Source organism: Melanerpes formicivorus, unplaced genomic scaffold, assembly GCF_026170545.1.
Source record: "Melanerpes formicivorus ecotype bairdi unplaced genomic scaffold, bMelFor1.0.p_v2 SCAF_7, whole genome shotgun sequence".
NCBI lineage: Eukaryota > Metazoa > Chordata > Aves > Piciformes > Picidae > Melanerpes > Melanerpes formicivorus.
The window spans coordinates 14,315,631-14,334,399 of record NW_027142359.1 but is presented as its reverse complement, the minus strand read 5'-3'; the positions used below and the strand labels follow the sequence as shown (position 1 = coordinate 14,334,399).

Sequence of the window (18,769 nt, the reverse complement as noted above, 5' to 3'; positions counted from 1 at the left end):
GCCTCCTCCCTCCCTTGAAGCTTTACAAGAAAGTACACATTTTTTAAAAATAACATTTCATTTAAAATATGCTTCCTTGGAAACTGGTCAAGAATAAATCCATTATTCTTCTTAGCAGTAAAAGGAGTACAGTAGGCACCATGCTAAAGAACATCACAATCTGCTTTACTACTTCTGCGAGTAGTAGTCAAAGACACTTTCCAGGATAAAATCAGTGGCATTCCTTCCTTTCCTTATGATTTTTTTTTTTCCTCTCTCTCATTTCAAAGCTTTTGGTCCCTGTTCCTTTTCCAAGTGGATAAAAGAGAAGCAATGGGAAATATAATTAGGTTATTAGCAAGACAATCTTCAATTGAACTAGTTTTCTTGGAAACTTGTCTTTCTAGAGTCTGATACTGCACTTAAATAGAAGGAGATCTCATTAAAAATAAGGTTTGGGTGACTCTCATTTGTTAGGAAGAAGACAGCAAAACAACTGACCTTCAGTATCTATTCAGGTCAGTAGATAAACGTCACAGTATTGCTTTTGAAAATTTTGATCCATTTTACTGCTCAAATAAGCTTGACTGGGGCTCCAGTTTTTAGAATACATTTCCTGTGATTAAGACTAATAGAAGGCTGTCAGCAGAGGGTTTTTAAAGATGTATTTTAGGCAGCATAATAACAGTACACTCAGATGTCCCTTATGTTAGCATTTCTGAACAGGTATGAGAGTTCCATTTCAATTATTTATTCCTCTCAAAATCTAGTCTTTCTTTTTATTAAATATTAAAACAAGAAATTTTTGAAAGACACTGTTTGCATTGATAATGGTGGTTCTCTGAATTACTTGTAACTAACTTACTAATTGAAAGCTGAGTTTGAAAAAAGTGAATGAAGCATCTTCTGGGAATGGGATTGTAACTGTTTTTCAAGGTTACTTTCTCTTCATTAAAAACTTTGTTAAATAATAATGAAAAGGAAACCATCTCATTAAGGAAAGAATAAGATCTCTCATCAGTTTTACTGCTCTTCTCATCTAACTTTGTATTGGTAAGAGTGTAGCAATGCCTTGCATTTCTTAAGACTTCTTTGCCCCATATTTACTGTAAACAGAGAGGAGCGATAATTATATTTCATTTGATCCATATCAAAGCTACTGATCCATGTATCGATTTACATAAAGTAGAGCACATAAAACATTTTTGCTTTTCACTCTTACTCCACCACCTTCTAACGAAAGTTTCCCTTTGCAGACTTCATTTGAATATAAAAATCTCCCGTTGAAATTTGCGATGTTAAACAAACCATACCAGTCATTCAACTTTTTAATTAAGGATTCAGTGTTCCATCCCTTTTCAGACATTAAAATTCAGGTGCAGTCATTAATCTTTCTAAATGAATTCACCTGTGGCTAATACTGATGTATTTTCTATGAGGCTTGTCATGGACTGCATACTGCATGCATAACCACTCTGCAGTTAATTACACAAGGGATTATCATTAGTGTCATAAAGATAAAGCCTTGCTAGAAGCATTACAGACATTTTTCGAGCAATGACTTATTTAATTTTTAACAGCTACCTAAGTATTTAAGAACAATAAGTTTGTTTATAGCATGGAAGTGTGAATGGCAAAGTTCAGAGAACTCTCAAAATCAGAAATCATGTCCAGGGCTGCTGACCACTTCTTTCTTTTATTCCCTGTATCATTTTCAAACCTACTTCACTAAGTGGCAAGAAATAAAATAATGCAAATAGTATACTTTTAAGATTTGTATGCCAGAGTTTGGTGTCAAATATTCTTCTCTAAAAAAGATGAACAGCACAGGTTTAAATTATAGCACTAAACACCAGTTTGCTAAGGAGAGAAAAAAAAGAAAAAGAAAGAACAAAGCAATCACTAAATAGCAAGCAGTGTAATTTACAGGAAGGTTTATGAAAACATTCACGTTATGGTGTTCCAGCACAAAAAAAGAACATCTGAGAAAACAATAAAGTAGCATATAAACTGCTATTAACGCTCTAAGATTTGGATTTATTAATTAGAAATGCAATTCTCTCTAAAACCTTTGCGTCTTGTGGCACACAAAAATGAGTCGGCTAAAGATGTCAACAAAACTGCAAGCATTTCATATCAGTTTCATTCATAAGACACTGCTCCTGTTATAACTTGAGTGAGCTTGTCTTTGCCGCCCAGAGAGATGTAATCAACATAGAGCAAACATGAAACAAACATATGTAGTTAAAAACAAGAACAGCAACTTCATTTAAAAGATAATATGACAGAGAAAAAGATTTAGTTTTCAAGCCCATTCCATCTGTTTTAAATTATTCAGTTGATTTACTCCTGCTTTACACTATTAGAAAACAATCCTCAAGATATTTTTAGTTTATTGAAAAAACTGAAATTCTATATATCGGTGGAAAACACAGAATGAGAAAAAAAGAATAACATTGTGCAAGGCTCAAACCAGCCAAGATGGTGACAAAATAGTATTTAAAAAAGAAAATAATAAACCAGAAATAAAAATTGTATTTTTATTTCCTACTATTTTTTAGTGGAGAAGAGGAGAGATGACAGAAGACTAAAATTATATGTTATTTTTCTGACTGAAATAATAAACATGTTCCAGTCAAGAATAAGTAATTTTTAGTCTGATTGGCATTGCAGCGCAAAGTAAATTAAAAGAACCAGTGAGAAACCTGATGTAATGATTTGCTGTGTGAGAGTCACACTGGCTTGCTTTTCTTCTCTTTTTTAAAAAAATTTCCTGTAGTTTTAAATACCTGAAAGTTGAGGGGCAGTGGAGCAGAACCACCCACTTCAAAGCTTGCTTTTTTTTTTTTTTTCCTCCACACTTTGCTTCCCTATCTGTTAAATCCCTCAGGGCTTCCTTCTATAAATAATAGCAGATAATTAGATTTATGCATGTTATTTGATTTAAATCGATTCTAGCAGCTATCCAGTGATATTGCAGAAGCTGTTGAGGTAGTCAGTGGACACACATTCACCAGCAGCTTTGAAAGTGATGTGAAACAATGATCTGTTTTCTATGCATAGCTTTATAGATGCCTTAGTGGAAAAAAAATCTTAAGTTAAGGAGCTGTGTTAATGTAAGAAATCTGAATTTTATCAAACATGGACTTTTCCTCATGCACCTCTCTGTGATCTGTTTATTCTGTTCTTCATTGTTGCAGTATCAAAATTACGTGGATGATGTTCAGATAGCAGCAAATCAGTTAAGAATTCACCAAATCTTTGGATTTTAGGGTAGGAGTCTCAGGTAGGGTAGTTTGAGGGAAAGTGGCTGTGTTACATGTTAGGGTGAAGAAAATGCAGGTCTTGCTAGAGTCAAAGAACTGCTAGCAAATAGTAACTCAGGAAGTAACCTATTCTCTTGAACAAGCTCAAAGATAACCACCAAAACATACCAACATACTGCTCTGTTTCTGTGTCATCAGTGGAATAGACTGTTTTCTATCAAAGAAAGATGTCAAGATGTCTCCAGTAGCCTTTTAACAGAAATACTGTGCATGCAAAATTTTTCTTAAAAATGGACTGAATATTCCTAAACTACAAATTCATAATTGCAGGAAAGGATTGACTTTCTCCAAGTATTTGTTTTTCAGGTTTTATGTTTCCTTTCTCCCTTCTCCTTTACACCCAAAGAGTTTTGTTCGTTACGGCAAGGTTTGTTCTTAATCTTGACCTTTTTTTATTCTAATGGAAAACCAATCACCTCAGTGTGCTTCACCTCTTAAAACTTGAATTCACTTATCAGTTCAAAGAAACAGATTTTTATTCAAAGATAATTCCAAAGGGTAGGGAGCAATTCCAAATACACAGGATGTATTTTTCTCTTACCCTTTTTCTATTAATATAATAGTGGTCACTACCGAAATATAGTGAAAATGAAAAAAATCTCAGAAGAAACAAAAGCATTAAAACCTGAATTTTACTTTGCTTTTGTGGTGGGGAGTAGGGATAAACTATGTTTTAGTGAAAACTAAAGAAACTTCAGGCATTTTTAATGGTTTACCCTTCATCTTTTTATTCTGGGGCAAGTTGTCCAGAACAACTGTGTTCTTTAAGTTGCCATGGAGGGGTGGGGAGAAGAACTGTAAGATGTCATACTTTAGGCATGTTGCAGGAAACAAGCAGTGCTGTCACTATCACTTTTTTTATTCTGGAAATGAATTTGGTGCTAATGAGGCTGAGGGTCTGATAGGAAACTCTAGAGCCAGGCACAGCATGGGCAGGTGCTCTGAAAGTTTCTTCAAACAGCTCTGTCAGCAAGTGCATTTTAATCCTGCTTTGCAACATCCCTGCTTGCCATCAAAGTGCCAGTTCCTGCCAGGTACTGAGTGCCCTTGGCTTTCACTGATGACAACAGCAGAAGAGCTCTACATGGTGAACTCAGTGCTTGGCAGACTCAGGATCATGGATTTAAACTCCTGTGCAAAGCTGGAAATTAAAGCAAAAAATGAACTTTGTCAAAGCGACATTTGTCCTGAGGACAAAGACGTTGGCTCTGAAAAATATTTCGTTAGTGGTACAATCTGTATTGAGAACTAGATTCTCCAGAGGTCAGCTCACTGCCTTTAGCAGTTATGATATTTGTTGTTACATAGATATCTAAATGATGTAAAGTTTAAATATTAGAAATATCATCAACCATATGATAGCTATCTGTGCCATGTCTCTTGATAAACCAGAGAAGACAAAAGGTTTGTCTGAATATATGAAATGTTTATACATGAGAATGCTTTAAACACGTCAAAAATAATGGGACCCAGGGACATTGAGTCTACAGGTTTGCACTTCTGTCTCAGAATCTTTTCTGAAAGAAATTATCAGAATCCCATGCTTAAATGAGAAAAAAAAAAAAATGAAGCTTTCAGGTTTGGACTGAGGCATTAATTTTCTTTTAAGTATCTTTTTAGCTTTGGTTGTGGCCTTCTAGCCCAAATCTTGAATAGCACTCAGCTTTCTAAGCTTTTACTATGTTCAGCTTCTGCTCTGCTGAATTTCACACTTCTAGGACTGAAGGTCTGAAATCCTCCCAGGATGCATGCACCCACTGAAAGTTGCTCTGGCACCTGCAGACCTCGTAACCATTACAAGTTTGGGACTTCATTCAATTAGCTGCCTGACACAGATTTTGAGTTAATTCATAGTGAAGGTCACCAGTGGTCAGAATAGCAGGTGAATTCTGCTACCTCTCTGGATACCGATTACCATTCTTAAGCAAGTACTGGGGAATATTGAGTCTCAACAATTTAACCAAAAGGCTTAGAACGCAAGAGACATTTTTATAGGTATGTCTAATGGTTTGTAAAATAATATAGCTTAATTATCTTGCTCAAATGACAGCCACATCATTTAAACTAATCCAGGGCAGCCTGGATTGCTACAGATTGATTTGCATGTTGAAGACAACATGAATCCTGACTTAAATGTCTCCAAGGTCTAAACACCTCTAAGTATTCTCTCTTTACGGATTCTCTGATGCCTAATATAGGCTCCATCCAAACTATTTCTAATAAACTCTCCCTTTTACCTGGCTTCTTACCATCACAAATAGAATAGAATAAACCAGGTTGGAAGAGACCTTCAAGATCATCATGTCCAACCTATCATCCAACACCACCTAATCAACTAAACCATGCAACCCAGCACCCTATCAAGTCTCCTTCTGAATATCTCCAGTGACAGTGACTCCACCACCTCCTCAGGCAGCCCATTCCAATGGGCAATCACTCTCTCTGTGTAAAACTTCCTCCTGACCTCCAGCGTAAACCTCCCCTGGCGCAGCCTGAGACTGTGTCCCCTTGCTCTGGTACTGGTTGCCTGGGAAGAGAGACCAACATCTGCCTGTCTACAACCCTCCTTCAGGTAGGTGTAGAGAGCAATAAGGTCACCCCTGAGTCTTCTCTTCTCTAGGCTAAGCAACCCCACCCAGCTCCCTCAGTCTCTCCTCATAGGGCTTGTGTTCCAAGCCCCTCACTAACTTCGCTGCCCTTCTCTGGACACACTCCAGCAAGTCAACATCCCTCCTAAACTGAGGGGCCCAGAACTGGACACAGTACTCAAGGTGTGGCCTAACCAGTGCAGTGTACAGGGGCAGAATGACCACCCTGTTCCTGCTGGCCATACTGTTCCTGATGCAGACCAGGATGCCATTGGCCCTCCTGGCTGCCTGGGCACACTGCAGGCTCATGTTCATCCTACCATCAACCAGCACCCCAAGGTCCCTCTCTGCCTGGCTGCTCTCCAGCCACTCTGACCCCAGCCCATAGCACTGCATGGGGTTGTTGTGGCCAATGTGCAGAACCCGGCACTTGGATGTGTTAAATCTCATGCTGTTGGATTCTGCCCATCTGTCCAGCCTGTCAAGGTCTCTCTGCAGAGCCTCTCTACCCTCCAGCAGATCAATACCTGCCCCCAGCTTGGTGTCGTCAGCAAATTTACTAATGATGGACTGAATGCCCTCATCCAGATCACCATCAAAGATGTTAAAGAGCACAGGGCCCAGCACTGATCCCTGGGGGACACCACTAGTGACTGGCTGTCAGCTGGATGTGGCACCATTCACCACCACTCTCTGGGCTCAGCCCTCCAGCCAGTTCCTAACCCATCGCAGTGTGCTCCCATCCAAGCCATGGGCTGACAGCTTGGCCAGGAGTTTGCTGTGGGGGACAGTGTCAAAGGCCTTGCTGAAGTCCAGGTAGACTACATCCACAGCCTTCCCCACATCCACCAAGCAGGTCACCTGATCATAGAAAGAGATCAGGTTAGTCAGACAGGACCTGCCCTTCCTAAATCCATGCTGGCTGGGCCTGATCCTTTGGCCATCCTGTAAGTGCTGTGTGATTGCACTCAAGATCACCTATTCCATAATCTTGCCTGGCACTGAGGTCAGGCTGACAGGCCTATAATTCCCTGGCTCATCCAACCAGCCCTTCTTGTGGATGGGCACCACATTGGCCAGCTTCCAGTCTACTGGGACCTCTCCAGTGAGCCAGGACTGCTGAAAAACAATGGAGAGTGGCTTGGCCAGCTCATCTGCCAGCTCTCTCAACACCCTAGGATGGATCCCATCTGGTCCCATGGACTTGTGGGGATCCAAGCGGCTGAGGAGATCTCTAACTACTCCATTCCGGAACAGAGAAAAACTATGCTGCTCCCTGGGTCCTTCTGCTAGCTCTGCAGCCCAGCTGTCTGGAAGACATTCTGTCCTGCTAGTAAAAATTGAGGCAAAGAAGGTGTTAAGTAACTCTGCCTTTTCCTCATCCTTTGTTACAACATTCCCCTCCATGTCCACCAAGGAGTGAAGGTTGTCCTTACCCTTCCTATTTATAGAAGGGCTTTTTGTTGTCCTTCACAGCAGAGACCAGGCTAAGCTCCAAATGTGCTTTTGCCTCCCTAATTTTCTTCCTGCAAGACCTAGCAACATCCTTAAACTTTTCATGGGTTGCCTCACCTTTCTTCCAAAGATGATACACCCTCTTTTTTTTCCCTTAGTTCTTTTAGAAGTTCATTACCCATCCAGGCTGGCCATCAGCCCGGCGGTTCATCTTCTGGTACATTGGCACAGCCTGTTCCTGAGCCTTCAACAGGTCTTCCTTGAAGTAGGCCCAGCTCTCCTGGACCCTTTTGTTTTTAAGGGCTGTATCCCAAGGAACTTTCTGAGTTAGTTCCTTGAGTAGCCTGAAGTCCACCCTCCGGAAGTCCGGAGTGGAGGTCTTCTTGCTGCCCCTCTTAGCTTGACTGAATAATGAAAATTCAATTATCTCATGGTCACTGGCCCCTAAACACCCTCTGACCACTACATCACCCACCAGCCCTTCCCTATTGGTGAAGAGGAGGTCAAGCATAGCCTTACCCCTGGTAGGCTCATGCAGCACCTGGGATAAGAAGTTGTCCTCCATGCACTCTAAGAACCTCCTAGACTGCCTCCTCTCTGCTATGTTAAGATCCCAGCAGATACCAAGCAGGTTGAAGTCGCCCATGAGAACAAGGTCAGGCGATCTTGAGACACCCTTAAGCTGCCTATAGAATGCTTCATCAACATCTTCATCCTGGTTGGGTGGTCTACAACAGACTCCAACCAGGATGTCAGCCTTGTTGGCCTTCCCTCTAATTCTCACCCACAGGCACTCAACCTGATCATCCCTGATCTCCATCTCAATGGCATCTAGTGCCTCCCTGATGTACAGGGCCACCCCTCCACCCCTTCTTCCTTGCCTGTCTCTCCTGAAGAGCCTGTAGCCATCAATTGCAGCGCTCCAGTCATGTGAGTCATCCCACCACGTCTCTGTGATGGCAACTACATCATAACTTTCCTGCTGCAACAAGGCTTTCAGCTCCTCTTGTTTGTTACCCATGCCTCATGCATTAGCATACATGCACTTCAGCTGGGCTGCTGGTTTCACTTCTGGCACTAGCTTATCACCCCCAGACTCCTGCCTGGGGGAACTGGTTTCAGCCCATTCCCCCTTCAAATATAGTTTAAAGCCCTATCTATGAGACTTGCCAATTCTCTTCCTAGAATCTTTTTCCCTTTGAGGGATAGGCCATTCTCGTACACTCTGATCTTTCCCCTCCTCTGGGACAGATGTGCTCCATCTGTTGCCAGCTGACCTGGTGCAGTAGAAAGTTTTTCAAGATCGAAAAACCCAAAATTCTTTTGATTACACCAGCTTCTAAGCCATTTGTTGACTATAGCTGCTGTCCTGTTCCTTATGGTATTCCCTCCTGCAGCTAAGTGTATAGACGAAAAAATTATTTGTGCACCTGACCCATCAAGCAGATCCCCCAGGGCACTGACCTTTTCCATCCATAATTTTTGAAAACCTTTATCAGTTTCAATCAAATTTGCAAGGAAATTTTTAAAAATACCAACAAAACAAAATATAGTGTGACTGCTCTAAACTAATTTCACTTAGAAACAAAATGAAAGAGTGAACTGTTTATTTAGATGCAGCAAAGCCTCATGGAACTGCAATAACTTCAGTAAAATGGAACAAAGCTAGAGTTAAGCGTAAGAGCATAGAAAAACATATACAGCCTCATATTTCTTGGGTCAAATAATGGACAAGAAAGGTGTTTGGGTAAAAAAAACTAAAACATTTGATACAATTATGCTTGGCATGCCAGATTGGAGGGAAATTATAAGACATTACAAACTGTATTCAGAATCATATAAATAATGATACAATGAAGATAAAGGATGTATTCTCAGAAAATCAAGCCAAACCATAACCAAACACTTGGAGTAAAACCTCCAGAAAGACATAATTCCATCCTTACTCTGGTGATAACAAGTGAAAATAATGTAGCCTATCTGTGCTCCTGTAATGCTTGAGAGTGGCTTCATCATAGTTTCATAGTTTTATTCAGGGTTGGAAGGGACCACACGGATCATCTAGTTCCAACTCCCCTGCCATGGGCAGGGACACCCCACACTAGATCAGGCTGGCCAGAGCCTCATCCAGCATGCTCTTAAACTCCTCCAGGAATGGCACCCCAACCACCTCCCTGGACAACCCATTCCAGGACTTCAAGTCGTGTTACTCAGTGCATCCATTTGTATGCATTACCATAACCACAATGACAATTTTGTATGGATGACACAAAAAAGGCATATGCTTCTATCCAAGTCTTCCTTGCCAGAACAGGAGTTTTCTTATAGTCAGTTTGCAAATGTACTGACAAGAGAAAGCCTAACTCCATTATGATGCACTAAATTACTAGTAAGGTTAATATAACTCCTGTGATGCAGATCTTCAACCATTTTAATAGCTAGATTATTATGCCATTATTCTTCCTAAACTGGTTAAATTTGGTTCCCATAATTCTTTCATATTAAATATAATTTACATACTTAATCTATTAGTGCAAATATGCAGATTTCTGAAACATCCTTTTTGTGATTCAGTAGTACAACTATTGTGCTGGCAGCACTTTGGAAAGCCTTCGTTTGCATTTCTGGACATATGCTCAACTCATGAGCTGGCTGGTTACTGGTCTCATGCAATAGCCATGAAAGGCTTCATTTCTTTCATTTACTGGTTCAGCAACATGCCTTGTAGAGTATATTTGCAAGATGTCATATTCTAACAAGCATATAAACAGGGCACAACGTTCAAAGAAAATTTCATGAAAGATAAATTCCTTTTTATCTGTGAGCTCTAAACCTAAAAGCCCAGCAGGATCCATCCAGTTTACAATAGCTCTTCCTCCCTGCACACAGGGTGTGCTTAGATGTACCCACATCATCCTTACCAAATGTCTTTTTCTGGCTGTTCAGTTCATATTTGTCACCAGTACACAAAAAATGTGAAGTCTAAAGAAAGCATGAGGAGCTTTGCATCACTAATCTTGTTACTGTAATGGCTATGAAAGTATCTAACAAAAAAGTAGCATATAAGCCAGCCCACATGTACACTCTATGCACAGCATGTGCTTTAGTGAACCATGGATGTTCTCCAGCTCCCTGAAACAATGACAAAACCCAGTCATTCTAATACTATTCTTCACATCCAGCCACAAGTGACAAATACCTCTGCTAGGCCAGATGAAAGAACTGCTGACAGTTCTTCTAACTTAAAGACAGATGAAGCACTTTGATGCGAATAAAAAGTTCAGCAACCTCTCAAATCCAATTAAATATTTTCATCTTTGTAGTCTTTGGGAAGAAGAGGGAATCCTTTCCCTCTCTCCCCCTTTCAAGTTCGCACTTGTCATTTATCCCCTCTTTAATCTGGCACACAAATCCCCCAAGACTTCAACCCTAATACTCTTGAGACCAAGATTACATCATGTCTGTTATGGCATGTTATACACTAATCATAACCATTACCACTTACAAGTTCGCAGCTTCATTCAATTAGCTGCCTGACATGGATTTTGAGTTAATTCATAGTGAAGGTCACCAATGGTCAGAATGGCAGGTGAATTCTGCTCTCTGAATGCCAATTACCAGTCTTAAGCAAGTACTGGGGAATACTGAGTCTCAACAAGCTAACCAAAAGGCTTAAAACGCAAGACATGTTTGTAAATTTGGCTAATGGTCTGTAAAATAGTATAGCTTAGTTTTCATGCTCAAATGACAGCCACATCATTTAAAACGCTAATTTACAATTAAAGGTAGATAAAAAAAGTTTATTTTGCATTCTTTTCAAAATAAAAGATGAGATTATACAACTGTATTAGAAGCCATCTAGTATACTGCCCAACTGCAATTACTTATTCAAGGGACCAGTGTAAGAGCAAGTACTTTTTGATCTAGTGTTAAACTCGAGCCAGCTTGCTTTCTTGCTAGAAGACAGATGCTATCAAAATATATCATGGTGGAAAGGCACAAATATAAAAATACAACCTGGTTTTCAGCTTGCAGAACAAATTCCTAGAATGGTTGTACTACAATGCATGCAAATAATCACAAACAGAATGATTTGACACGAAAGTTACAGTAAAGGCATGGTGCTTCTCAGCTGCAGCTGGCTTAACAGGAACACAGGAGCACAGGAAGAGAGGAACAGCTGTTTCTGAACAACAGCCTGAGCTCTACTGTGTTGGGACTTCTTTTGCTTTAAAACAGGATCCCGTGTATTAGGATAGTGGATAAGTATCTCCATGCTTATTCAATCCTACTTTCACAGTCTAAACTGAGCTGTAAAGTAAGCTCTAATTCAGTGAGCCAAAACTTTGTAACATGGCACCATTCTAACTATGTAGTGCCATAATAATATTATGTACACAAAAATATTCTATACCACAGCTACACACAACACAAGGTAGCAGAGTGGAATTACAGTAGGAAGTTCCAGTATAGAAATTTAGATACCATATTTAAAAAATAGTGAAGAAAAAAAAAAAAAAGTTTGACTTGCTGAAGAAATTCACCTAGCTGAAGGGGGGAAATCTCCACAGCCTTATATTATGGTTCTAGTAAAATTTCCTACCAATGCTAGCAGGCTGCAAGCTTACCTAGTGCTAATATAGAAAGTTAATTTCATGCTTGTCTACTCTTGTAAAATCACTGACAGAATACTTCACTTTTTAAGGTAAAATTGGGGACTCATATAACCTCAACAATACATTAAGCTAACCAATATTTGGGTTACATGGCTGCCCAATTAATTGAAAGAAGATAGTATAAACCAAGCAAAGGTTTCTGCTAGGAAAGCAATAACTTGTCAACAGATGCCAGTGATTTTTTGTCTCTGTTCCCTTGCTGATCAACACTTGATGTGTTGTTTCATACAGATGGAAAATGATAGTAAGAAATATGTATATCCTCTCTACATACTATAGAGAATGACAAATACAAAAGAATGGAGAAAAGTGCCTTAGGTAGAACATTAGGAGGATGGAAATTCCACCAATAATTGAAGTAGAAATTTTACACGAGCAACTATTCACATATTTTATTTAAAAATCATAAGCCCTAAGACAGTTTCTCTAGCAGTGGAAGAATGCTGGATCCACAAGTACCCCCTGCTAAACAATACAGAGGAAACGGGTTTCTCTGAATAACAGAGCAAGCCACACACAGGCAAGAAAATAAGTTTAAACTGTGAGCTCAAGAATATACAATATTTCTTAATTTTCCAGCTATGAGTAAGAACAAAACAACCCCCCCAAAACAGGGGGTTATCAAGCAGAACTAATCAACAAGAGGTTAAGCAAGCAACAGGGACAAAAAAAGAAAACAGCAACTTGGGAAATTGGAATAATTAAGATTAGCAATAGCCCCAGGCTATTGCAACAGGACAGAGATACTGATATATCAGATGATATAGTCTTCCTATTCCGGTTAAACTTGCATGTAGTTCACTGGGTCTGCAGTTCACATGGCCTGTTAAGGACACACAAGTATTAAGCAGGCTCTACTTAGAGCTGCTAGTGATCAGAACTCAGTAGGACTCGGGGGCCATTCCAGCATTTCTTCTCTCCACCGCTGAAATCAGCCCAAAGAATCGAACTTTCTTTCCATCTCACTTTTGGTTTCCTTGCTCCTGTGAGATTCACAACTGTTCTTCCTTCTTTTCTCTTAACAATCCATACTTCAAGTCTAAGCTATTTCAAGGAGCCATTGGTGATTCTCAAAGTTCATGTTAGCAGTCAGACCTCAAGCTGGTCAGGAGACATGAAGGCAGAAAGTGCTGGAAAGGCAGCAGCAAAGGCAAAGAACTCTTTGTAAACTCAGCATTATCTCCATGTTCCTTTTCTCCATTCAATAAGCCTTTCTACTTAACTGGGGAGCCACCAGGCCTTTTAATCCTTCCTCCCCCTTCATCTTCCCAAAGCAGCTCCTGCTCCCTCTACACCATCCTCCACCCTGCCTAAACAGCTCCTGTTCCACCATCCATTCTAGAACCAGGGTCAAGACCCTTAACCAGCCAAGATAACACCCAGAGGAGCTCAGCCCCAGTAAGAAGGCCCAGCCAGCACCCATAGATGATATTGGAGTAGTCATCAATCCTGGTCCTAACAACCGGGGGGCCACCAGGCCCCCCGGCCTTTGTTGTCACCACCACCATCACCCAGTGCGCACCATAGGCACTCACCAGTGATGAGAGGAGGATCCTCCAGCCCAAATGGGCACAGATTGGGGTTTCTGCCTTTCCTGGGGGAGATTAAATAGGGGAGTGGGTGGGGAGGGCAAAGTGGCCACACCTGGGGTGGGAGGAGACTCCAATAGAGCCCAGATGCTCTGGGTTTGAGGAGAAAAAGAGGGAAAATAGGGTGGGTGGGGTGGCAAAGGGGCAGATATGATGGGAAATGAGAGGTGGTGGTGAAAGGATGGTGTTTCAAAATAACTTTATTTTCCATAAATCTTTCATAATGTACAACTGCAGTTCATGGTTTGCTTTGCCTCCATGCAAAAAGAACAAACCCATCAGAATACAGCAGCACAGTGGTGGCTAGTACAATGACATCTTTCCATCATTATCATTTTGCTTGGTGGGAAAACTTGTGCTTTGCAGATCGAGAGAAAAAGTTTTAATAAATCAAACAAGTTCTGCAAGACTGAATTTTTTCCCTGGATACCAGCAGACAACACCAGGATGATTGAGGGACTGGAGCACTGCTCTATGAGGAGGGGCTGAGAGCCCTGGGGCTTTTTAGTTTGGAGAGGAGAAGACTGAGAGGGGATTTAATAAATGTTTATAAATATCTGAGGGATGGGGGACAGGCTTTGCGCAGTTGCATCCTGGGATAGGACAAGGGGCAATGGATATCAACTCCAGCACAGGAGGTTCCACCTCAACATGAGGAGGAATTTCTTTACTGTGTGGGTCACAGAGCAACTGGAGCATAGGTTGTGGAGTCTTCTTCTCTGGAGACTTTCAGGACACATTTGGATGTGTTCCTGTGTGACCTGCGCTGGATTCAATAGTCCTGCTTTAGCAGGGGGGTTGGACTTGGTGATCTTCTAAGGTCCCTTCCAACCCCTAACATCCTGTGATCCTCTCCATTCTCATTATAAACCACACAAGACCTGAAAGAAAACTCTTCACTTGCCCTTTTATTTTCTCACAGTTTTCTTTCTGGAATTGCTGAAAACTTTGATGGAGCTTTTGGTGACCTCTCTCTCCCAGAAACATTGTACAAACATTTCCAAATATGAATACAAATATCATGCTCACTCCAGGGTTACCTAGAGTGATATTTTAACAAAAAAAAAAATATGTCACAAATACTTCATATCCATCATACAAATGAGGTCTGGCATATCCAGGCAGCAATCTGTGCTCTCCAGCACTTTTCTTTAGAGGACTTCCCCCGCTTTAGGGCCTCCTGCCCATCTGACCTGCTCTTCTCTTCACATACCATCAAAGCCAACAGTAATCTCACTATTGTTTTGTAGATATCTGGCTGTGAGACTTACCTTTGAAACTCACAGTGTATCAACTAGATAATAAAGATGGTCATTGACACAAAACGAATGCATGTGCTAGCCAAAATAAGGTGGGCTATGCCTAGTGTCACCTCAAGCACCTGACAGCCCAGCTGTCTTGCTGCAAGGGAGAACGTGGGCTATGAAATCCTCTGTGAAAACCAACCAACCACTCTCCTCAGGGGCTGTTTCACTTCAAGAAAGCATGACGTTTCTCTCAGGCACCTTAGCTTTCAACAGAACCTGGGCACCTTTGAAGGAATAAGCCATTAAACTGAGACTCTCCAGTTAATATTAACTGCAATAAACGAGAGAGTATCCAGGGAGTGGTTTTTGTGGAAGAGTCACCTTCAGAGGAATCCCTCTGTAGAACAAAGCCTGTACAAATGCTACTTTCTGCACCTTCAGCCAGAGAAGAGTCAGAAGATGGACTACAGTTTACTGTAATTAAGAAAGTTTTTCTCTTGTAATACTGCTAAACAGCCCTTGTAGTAAGGACTGATTCTTCCTAACACCATTTTTTTTCTTTATACCACAACTATCCTGTTACATGTCACCTATACTGTATTGCAATCTAATGCTAGACAGTGCTCTAACCCACAACAGGGACATTTAATATGAAGTGACAGAAACTATATAAGGCAGAAGCTCTTTATTTTGTAGATCAGTTACTTGCTGTTAGTTTGGACAACAAATGTCTGGCATGCAACATATGGAAATAATTTAAATAGTTCTAAGTATGTTATACTTTGATACTCCCACTCCCCTTTTCTATTTTTTCTTTCATTTTTCTTTTTTTCAGCATTTTCTATTTATAGTAAGGAATAACTTGACGTCTTTCTATATTGCAAACCAGTTTGGGTTATTTCTGTTGAATGACTCAGTTTATAGCTCGTCCTGACTTTTAATAAAAAAAATTCTTTTTTTAACAAAGATTAATCTACTTTCCTTAAGAGTTGAATGAAATATTTCACATCTCGAGTCACCTACATGTATTTAGCCACCCACCACCTGATCTTTGCCATATCATGCCTCGGGAGAGAAATTTCCTGTGCCACCCTAGAGAAAAAAAACTTTCACCTTTGTGGTTCTTTATAGAGTAACTTCTCCTTGGATACCATTTTACTGCTTAACTCTAGATGAACCAATGTAGAGAAAATTAGTGGTAGGACCACATGCCTGTCAGAGCTCTGTGTGGAATGGTTTACCTTTATTCCTTAAAATAAGCACATAACACACCTAGATGGTTACCAGGCTATAAAACAAAAGGCCACTAAAAAGAGACAACAAAACTGTAAGACAGAAAACACTTCAGATAAAAAAAAAAAATCTCAGACATGCCACAAGAGAAAGACTAAATAAGAAAGACAGGAAACCAATTTTTCCCTGTCAGTCTGTTCTCATGGGAACAATCCTTTACTCTTTCAGTGGCTTTAAAGGTTGCCCAAACTCTCCACAGTATTCACTAAGTTCCTAGAAAAATCTCACTCCTGCTATTACCTTTTAGAGTGGGCCATGTGATCTTTGATTCTTATACAGTAGCTTCCCTGCTTGCTCTAGCAGAGCAGTCCCTGCTCATGCACTTCTGGGTTTAGGGAAGGAGGCTTTTCCTTCTCTCCTCCCATTCCTCCAGAGACTTCCTCATTTAGCTCCAAGCACACTTCACACAAAACAACATGCAATACATACACAGTAACCTGGCCCATTCTCAGTTGGCTCAATACAGTCAGTGACCCCAGTCACTCCAATTTCCTTTGTCAGTCATTTTAATTTCCATAGCAGATATTTGACATATGGTCCCAACTAGTGGCTAATTACTAACTGCCAGCACGAACAAAAGGTATTAATGCTTGGTTAATTGTTAATTGCTTTTGACCAATTCCTTCAAAATAGTTGGTTTTATTGTCATTAGAATTCAAAATTCTAATCTATCAGAATGTATTTCAAAATAGTAATGCTTACCCTTTCAATTTTGACTGTTGCAAGAAGAGATGGGTTTTCTTGCTACTGTAGGGTTTATTTCCCTGATTGAGGCATATTTCTTCTATCTTAAGAAACGATAAAGACTATATTGTGAACCAAAAGTAATTTTGTTAGAGCCCTTAAGCACATATGGTCACAAAAAGAATTAGCTAGGCCACACTTCATTTAGGTGTGTGGTTTGTTTTGGTTTATTTTGAGCTTTATTTTTTTTTTCCCAACAAGGGAATAGTTAGAGGTTGCCACAAAAAGATCCTCCTAAAAGATGCTTACATGGTTCATAAAGATTTTGAAATCATGCAGTTATGGATGTGACATGCTCAAAAACATATTATGAGAGAAAGGAATAACAATTTGGTTTTAATGAGCCTCTCTTCTCCTTTTAGATCAGGGCATTTTGTGGAACTGGATATATGGCAGATATAAACCAAAGCAATGCATTTTGTTAAAAATTAATTCTCCCCCCTCCCTGAACTTGTTTTCCCTGTCAGGCAGTTGGTGCCACAGCCTGACATAGACCCAGGCAAGGGCCAGGTCTTTCCTCCACCTCAGGTTTCTTGTTAAAACTGCAGGAAAGTAATTTACTTTCTCTGCTTCAGTTCTCCATCTATAAATTGAAAAGAATACTGTTTCCAGGACTATGATAAAGAAAATACTTTCCATTACAGACTGGAAGCACTTAGGTGTAAAGGTGCTGATATAAGTACCTTAGATAGATAAGTACCTGGGGTACAATACAGACAGATAACAAATAGCTTAATCCAACTCCTTATCAAGCTAGTCAGCAACTTTTGGAGAAGCAGGTTGTTGGACACAGGAGAAACCACTTCAGGCTCAGAGTGTAATATATTAGGGACATCCAAACTCTACATTAAGGACTGCTCAAAATAGTGAAGTGCTATTAGTCCCAGTTTACAGATGAGGCATCTGTGGTAAGAAATTTCCGGAGAGTTTATCCTGCTTCCTCTTGTCTTTCCACAGGGCCAGGCTGCATAGCTTTGCAACACCAGCTGGTACAGGAATGAAAGCAGCACGGTCATCAGCCACGTGTTGTTCCTGTGATTTCTGTGCTGCCCTGCAATGCACTCAGAGTTGGCATAAATTAAATGCTGATAAATTCAAACAAGTGACAGAGTGCAGTTTTGCACAAATCCAGCATTATGTCTGAATGGAAGCTCCAAGCGTGCAAAAAATGAGGATCAGGCATCTAGAATATACTCTACAACAGCTATGAAATTTCAGCATCATGTTTTTTTCATGCATTCAAATGGGATCTGTCTCCCTATGCCTACTCTACATCATCTGACTGGACTGCCTGCTGGGAAGCAACAGTACCATGGCAGTTCTCACTGAGAGATCACTCAGTCACACCATTGACGACTATAGAGACTGTAAATCTCTTAGGGAGACTATAAAAGGCTGACCGTAAAAAAAAAAAAAAATAAATAAAATACTGATTGTTTGTTAGGTCTGTTTTTAAAGCATAGTTTTTATTCATATTTAGTAAGTGTTTCACTACAGCATCCAGGGTATTGCAACTAATTTCCCATCAGAAAATAAAGTTGCTTCTCATTGGAAGGTATTCAGGAGTTCCCCTCCGCCACTCTCTTTTTCTCCAAACTTCAGAACTAAAATACAGCTACCTTTAGTTTTCAAGGCCACACTATCATTAGTGACCTGATTGTGTCTATCTGTAGGGAAGGAAATTGTACAAGTATGTTTGTAGGCTTTTTGGGTCTATAGTATTTTGCCAACTATACTGCATTTTTCAAATCATCCTGCATTTTAATGCTTTCACTATATATGTAATTAGGTCAGTTGTTCACTCCTAAAATTTTGGATCAGGCTAAACTGAGAAACTGTGTTAGTCTTTTCCAGATTTGTGTCTGAAGAATT

General features: G+C 40.2%; 1 long non-coding RNA gene across 1 annotated transcript in view; it reads left to right on the top strand.

Annotated features, from left to right (window-relative positions):
* Nucleotides 1-17,894, top strand: part of LOC137442164 (uncharacterized) — a 47,796-nt gene extending 29,902 nt beyond the window's left edge. The window contains exon 3 of the long non-coding RNA XR_010987597.1: nt 17,855-17,894. This is a non-coding gene — a long non-coding RNA (uncharacterized lncRNA). The remainder of the gene's footprint in view (nt 1-17,854) is intronic.
* The last annotated feature ends 875 nt before the right edge of the window (nt 17,895-18,769 follow it).